Raw genomic sequence first — 7397 nt, forward strand, 5'->3', positions numbered from 1 at the left:
ACCGCGATTTCGCTGGAAGCGGGTGCAATTTTTCAGATTAGCACCCGCTCCCGGCGAAGTCCTGCGGTTGTCCTTATGACAAATTTTTAATTATATATATATATATATCTACAACGTAGATATAACCTTGTAGAAAAATCAACATTTTGGGAATTTTCCAGCGTTAATAGAGTCTCTGATTTTTGGGCTCCACAAAAATACCCATTCCGATTTTTGGGCTCCAACCCCTGACGTCTAAAATCAACCCTTCTCTACCACGTAGATATGACTTTGTGAAAAAATAATCTTTTTGAGAATTTTCTAGCGTCAATAGAGTCTCTGATTTTTGGGCTTTTCAAAAATGCTAATGTCGAGGTTTATGTTTTTACTAATATGGTTGGTATTTTTGCACATAGCGGTGGTTTTTCTGAATTTTTATTTGGTGCATTTGAGAGCCCAAAATCTGGTGAATTTTTTGTTTTGCAGATTTTATTTTTCACAAGGGAGTGCTTTTTGAAAATGTGGGTAGTTTTTGAATATTCTATTCGTTCCTTTGGGAGCCCAAAATAAGCCCAAAATTCAGGTGGTCTTTGTTTTTTTCCGCATTTGAGTTTTTATATAGGGGGTATTTTTATTTTTTATTAGAAGTGGTTCATGAAAATTGATTTTCGTTACGTTCAAGAGCCCAAAAACCTCTAAATTCTAACGTGTTTGTTTTTATTTTATTTTATTTTTAGTTTTATACAGTGGAGTTGCTGGCTTCATTAGCACCTCCACTCGAAATTTGGATTTTTATGAAAAGTAGTGGAGCCCAAAAATCGACAATACAGCCCAAAAAAATCCCCCAAAAACCACAAAATTCTGATAGAAAGAAATTTAGGAGTTTCGTTTGTAGAGGAGCTAGCTTGATAGGCCTAATTGTTGCGCTAGAAGTGTATTAAAGGCATTATAAGGTTCATCGAAAGGGTCCATTATAATTTTTGGATATACACACATACACTGAAAAAAAATTCATTACTGCGGATATTTTTGTACCGATTAGGGGTGAAAAATAATTACGCTTGAAAGTACCATGTCACTATTTTATAAGTAATTTCCATCTATGTAGATATCGACTTTCTTTCAATCCTTTTTTTCATTACAGGGTATTGTTTTTTATATAAGGGTTAATTTTACACCAGCGATTGATATGACATTGGATAATAATGAAAGAGCACAAAAATCAAGATTTGAAAACAATTTTTGACATCAGTAGGCAGGTTTGCATTCGGATACAAATAAAGGGGTTGTTTTTGTAACTAATAGGGGTGAACAATAATTTTGCTTCTGGATTTTACAAAAGAATTTCATAGCCCATTGTAGAGCAAAAAATAGAAAAAAATCTAAACTAGTCATTTTTGTTAATTTAATAATTTTTTAATGATTTTTGTAGAGGGCGCCGCTGAGTCGCTGGCAAGCTAGCGACGCCCTGTTTCCTCGAAAACTAATAAAGCGAAAAAAAATGTTTTTTGGTAAAAAATAGCAAAAAAATCTGCATCATATGACATTTTGTTTTACGTTATTGGGGCCGCTGCGTTGTAAATACATAAATTGAAAGTCCACAGCTGCCTTTTGTAATAAACAATATTCGACGAATGAACAGGGGTCGGCAGTGTTTTTTGTAGATCGAAGGTTAAAACCATGGTATCTGCTCTTTCAGCGGCTCTTCGCACATCTTCCTTGAATTCAGCGTTGACTCGTTCAATGAGATTGGAATGCTCTTCTTTTTTCCTAAGGGTTTTTTCTTTAATGTCCTCGGAAACGCTTGTTCCTTTGAGTATGTATTGGAAATTGTCGCAAGTTTTACATGTGTCTGAGTGTTGGGGCTTAAAACTCAGGTTAAAACGGCTGTTAAATATGTGTCGAAACATTGATTCTTTTAAGATTGTTTTCTCTTTCGCTTGACGATTTTCTTTGTATAAGTTGTATACTTTCTTGAGATTCAAACCGGGCTGAAAGAATTGTCGTTGAGAGTGACTACGTCCATAATGAGACTCATATCTTGGAAATAAGTTGATGAATCTTGTTACTCCCAAAGTGTCTTCTCCTTTTGTTTTATTCGCAGACGTTGCTCTCCCTCGTTTTTCGGTAGCACTTACATTTTTTGTGATTGAGTGAAGAGAGTTGTACAATCTAGATGGAGTAATTTGCAACACCTTCAGAAAAAAATCACGGCACACAACGTGTGAAATTCCTTTACTGTCAAGCAGTCTGTAAATGCACGTAAAGTCTCTTTTATTGGTTTCAACAATAGGGTTAAAGTCACTCTTTTTTTGGCTATTGGGGACATAGACGCGAACGACCGAATGAGTAAAGTTTTTTGGGACCAATCAGAGTTTTCATAATAGGCAGTGTAGATTTCTCTTTGGCGATCAATGTCCATGAACTCAGAACATTTTTTTTGGAATTTGCAGTTAACTTGTGCACAGAAGGATTTTTCTGGAATTACTCGCCCTCGCGCAGTTTTTCTTTCACTTCCGGTTTCAACAGCAACTTTTGCAAGATTCCTTTTGTACGTGTGAGGTTTCCTAATCCTCTTGCGAGGACTGACGCAAGCGATTTCTGTAATAAATCGAAAACATCGATTATAGAATTTTTTCAAGCAATACGTGATAAATATAACGTATTGTGCAACTCAGCCAGAAATTTATGATTGGGCCATGAAGGGGCCCGACCCTGAAATTTGAAACAACTAATTTTTCCTAAACAAAAATGCTTTGAGTATTATTTTGGTATGATTTGTATAAAAACTCAAAAAATCAGTTTCGCTATTTTTGGGGTACTATTTTGGTATAATTAGAGTATAAACTCGCGGAGTAAGTTTTCTTAGCTTTTAGGAAGTATTTTAGTATTATTTGAATATGAATTAGCAAAGTTATTTGCGGCTTATGTTGGGTATTATTTCGGTATTATTTGGGTATTTTCTGAAAAACAGATTTTGGAGTTTTTGTAATCTTTGGAAACGTGACGAAAATTACGAAAAACCTAAAAAAAATTGAAATCCCGGAAAATCAAAATTCCCAGAAATTTGGAAGAAGGTTCCTGAAATTTGAAAACGTTAGAAAATGTTTAAATCACGAAACTGATTCTGCGAGTTTATTATTTGGGTATAAACTCGCAGAATCAGTTTCGGTATTTTTTGGGTATTATTTTTGTATTTTGTGGAAAACACAATAATTTATATATTTTTTATGTTTCGAAACGTTAAAAAAGTGAAAAAAATGATATTAAAAAATTAGAAAATTCCAGTAATTGAGAAAATTTTGTGATTTAAACATTTTCTAACGTTTTCAAAAGGCAACTCCTAAATTTTTCGAACATTTTCAAGTTTTCAAAATTTCACTAAAATCGTCGAAAAATTCTTAGAAATTTTTGATTTTCGATGAGTTTTTTTTGTATTTTTTTTACATTCTCATCCTAATAAGAAGGTATTGGTTTTATGTAACATTTTACTTTGATGGTTTTCATGAAATCTCCACGTTTTGAGACCCGCTGAGTTAGAAAAAAACGGTTTTTACGAAGTTTTCTGCCTGTCTGTTTGAAGTCTGGAGTATCTGATTCGTAGTTCGTATTGTGTAGGCACGATAACTTTCGAAAGATTGATCAGATTGGATTCTGCCTTGGCACACTTTTTAAGGCCTAAAAAGGTAAACAAAGTTCGTTTACCAGCGATTTTGAGTGAAAATTCGAAAAGTGAGCGCATTTTCAAAATATTCGAGACTATTCTTTTTCAAGAATACAAAATTCTATGAACGGCTATTTGTAGTACTCGGAAACACGAACAATGTATACTTATAATTTTTTTCAATAAAAAGAAAATTATCAAAATCATAGGATATTTTGGGGGCGCGCAATTTTAGTTATTTCTTTTTTTTTTCGTATCTTGCATAGTTTGACCGCAAAATTGAATTTTTGATTTTTCATTCTTTTTGCATGATCGAAATTTGAATTTTCAAATTTTCGACAAAATGAAAAAATTTGTCTTGATAATCCTGTCGGGCTTTAAAAAATTAACGTTTTTACTTTACTTTTTTCATATTATGCGTTGTTGAGCTTAAAATTTTCATTTCTGTTTATGTTTTTAGATTTTGAAAATCCTAGAGCTCTGATATTTTTCTTTTTATGGTAAAATCTTATGAGGATAAACGGTTCGAGGTGTTCCGAGTACTTTAAATCGCCGTACATAGCATTTTTAAATCTTGGAAAAAAATAGTCTCAAAGATTATGAAAATGCGCTCACTTTTTGAATTTTCACCCAGAATAGCTGGCTTACGAACTCTTTCTTTCTCTTTAGGTTTAAAAAAAGTGTGCCAAAGCAGTATTAAATCTGATCAATCTTACGAAAGTTATCATGTCAACAAGATTCAGACTACAGACCAAATTTAAAATATAATATATTTTACATAAAACCAATACCTTCTCATGACGATGAGAATGCGAAAATTAAAGTTTTGGACAAACGACACAAGTTATGAAAATAATAAATAGACAAAAGTTGCTCTACCAAAAAATAACAAAAACTCATTCAAATTTGTCATGAATAATGTTTGATATAGTTGTTTACCAAAAAAATATCTACAAGTTTATTATTAACTCTAGTTATAAAAATGTATTAAACGTAAAAAAAATTGGGGAAAACGATACAAGTTGCAGTAAAATTTTTAATAATAATCTTTATTTTAATAGAATTTTCTTTTTCCTAATTAAAAAAATAAGACAATAAAAATACTTTTCTTTCAATAATAATGAATATTATGAATGGTAATAATATAAATGTATTGAAATGATATACATTTTTTAGGATGGCTAAGAATTAAATGTTATGAAAAATAAGAATCAAATATTAAAAGAATCATTGAAAAGAAGATTTGTAGATTAGTTTGCAATATCTGAATAAGCAGCCCCAGAACGAGAAGCAGAAATAAATATAATATACATTTGATATAATAGAGTTGAACATAATGTAGACAAGTTATCAGTTTCAACAAAATAAAGTGCGAAGCATCAGATACGTGATTAGAATGTATTCGTTTAAGATAAAGAAGCTTTAACGAAAGAGAATTCACAATCACCAAATGCCAGTTTTCAAAGCTTTGACCTTTAATTTTAAAAGGCTTGCGCATAAATGTGGGGTAAATAGAAAGACCGAGCTCGTAGCTTCAGGCGAATGCATCATCGAACGCTAAGCACAAGATAAATACATTGTCAAGCGCGAAGCGTGAGACAAATATATTATGGAGCGCGCAGCATGAGAAACAACAGTAGAGCGTCCTAGGCGCGATCAAGCTGGCGGGCCGCGTGCGTGCCGAGCAACGAGAATGTGCCCGCGCAGCTGGCAGATTTTTTTTACATTTTAGAACATTAAAAAATGTTAATACCGTATTTCCCAGAAAATATTCAAATAATACCGAAATAATACCGAAAAAGATACCAAAACTGACTGAGAGGCATATTCAAATAATATCGAAAATTTACCCAAAAAATACCGAGAAATTTTTTGAAAGACAAAACCTACTCATCCTCGTAATTATAAAAAAGTAAAATATGTAGAAGAAGTAATATTTCATACTCAAATTAGTACTTATTCCGTATAAATTTGTTTGTACTAGACAACTCAGCGGCTCTTGAGAGCCTAGCGACGTTCTCTCTAGAGACGGAGGGGCAATACCTGAGAGACCAAGAAGGAGTGGAAGCTCAGTCCCACTCCTTGACAAAATAGTGGTAGGCATTGTAGGCAACGGGTCGCGCTTCGAAGATGCGTCCCTTTCTGATTCAGAGAAAAACATGACTTATTTTTCCCCCTTATAGAGTTTCTTGTACACACCTTCGACTTGATTATCAGGATCAGAATCTTCTGTGTCTGCACATGAGTCAGGAACAACATCATTTTCGAAATCATCAAGTACTCCTGAAATGGTGGAGGTTACATTCAAGTAAAATTGTCTGTCATGTAAAGTTTCCAGCTTTAAATGAAGATCGACTTACCACCTCCACGATCTTGATCCATTTTTTCCTACGAATTGTTCTGCTATAAAATTTTGTCGATGACGAAACAAGCACAGCTATGACAGTTAATGAAATTTAAAAAGCTTTAAGGAAATAGCACCTTGTCGTCGTCAAGCACTGAAACAATACGGCGATTAGGTGCTGTGGAATTTCTTCCTCTACATCCAGCGGCACTCGACATGTTCAAGAAGTTGGCAACGACATTTTGTTTAAAAAAAAATAATATGCTATATTGTGCTAGGTTTGTGCTCAATTGTGTCGTATTTTTTTAAATCAAAATTCGAACCGAAATGAACAAAAAAACATTTTTTGTGACATTACAAAGAAGAATTTTTAAAATGTAAATTTCAAAAATTTGAAAGATGTGTTTTATTGTGCAACGCGTGCAAAACAATTATAGCCGTATATACTTTTAACTCAGGTCAATATCTTTTAATGAAATACTAGTTTCTTTTTCATCAAAAAACAAAAAAACTCGTATTCCATTAAAAAATATTAATCAGGGTAAAAAGTGTGTAGAGATAGAATTGTTTTGCAGGTCTAGCGCAACCCAGCACAACTTTCAGATTTTCGAAATTCGTATTTTGAAAATTCTTTTTTGTAATGTCACAAAAAATGGTTTTTTTGTTAATTTCGGTTCAAATTTTTACTTCAAACAAAATTTTACGGCACAATTGAACACAAATCTAGCACAATTCAGCACAACTCTTATTTTTTTCAAAAAAATCAACTGGCGTTTCTGGCCCGGAAAAGTTTTTTTTTTTAATTCTGACTAAAATTTTGAATTTTTTTAAAAATCATTCGCTCCCTTTCTTAGGCACACGTCACCTTTTAGGATAAGAAATCTTTAAACCTGGCTGAAAGAAGAATATTTCTGATTAATTATTAAATCATTAGTGAAAAAAATTTACAAACTGAGGGAAAAGGGTCGTAGAAGTTTTTCCAGCTTTTAAAATATTTTGTGAAGTTTCTAAAATTGCATCAGTAATGAACAATTCATAAGCAAGGTTAGAGAAACATTTGCATCAATTGAAACATAAACTTATAAGACCTAGAACTTATCAAACCGATACATGAAATTACTATAAACTCATCGACTCTGTACAAGTATTACAACCCACCCAAAATATCCTGCGAATGGTGAAGAACTTAATGAGAACCCTTCGTAAATAGATAGAAATAATAATATTATCGAAATAGTTGGAGCAAGAAAAAGACAAGTTTTCCTCCGCGGTAGACTCCGTTGTCGCTCTTTTCCTCCAACTTCAATTTGTTCGTCTTTACAGCGGAACCGAAACTTGTCTTTTTCTTGCTCCAACTATTTTTCGATCGCACTTTTCCTGGACAATGATATTTGTTCTACTCTTGCTCTA

This window comes from Belonocnema kinseyi, chromosome 5 (genome assembly GCF_010883055.1).
Source record: "Belonocnema kinseyi isolate 2016_QV_RU_SX_M_011 chromosome 5, B_treatae_v1, whole genome shotgun sequence".
Lineage (NCBI taxonomy): Eukaryota > Metazoa > Arthropoda > Insecta > Hymenoptera > Cynipidae > Belonocnema > Belonocnema kinseyi.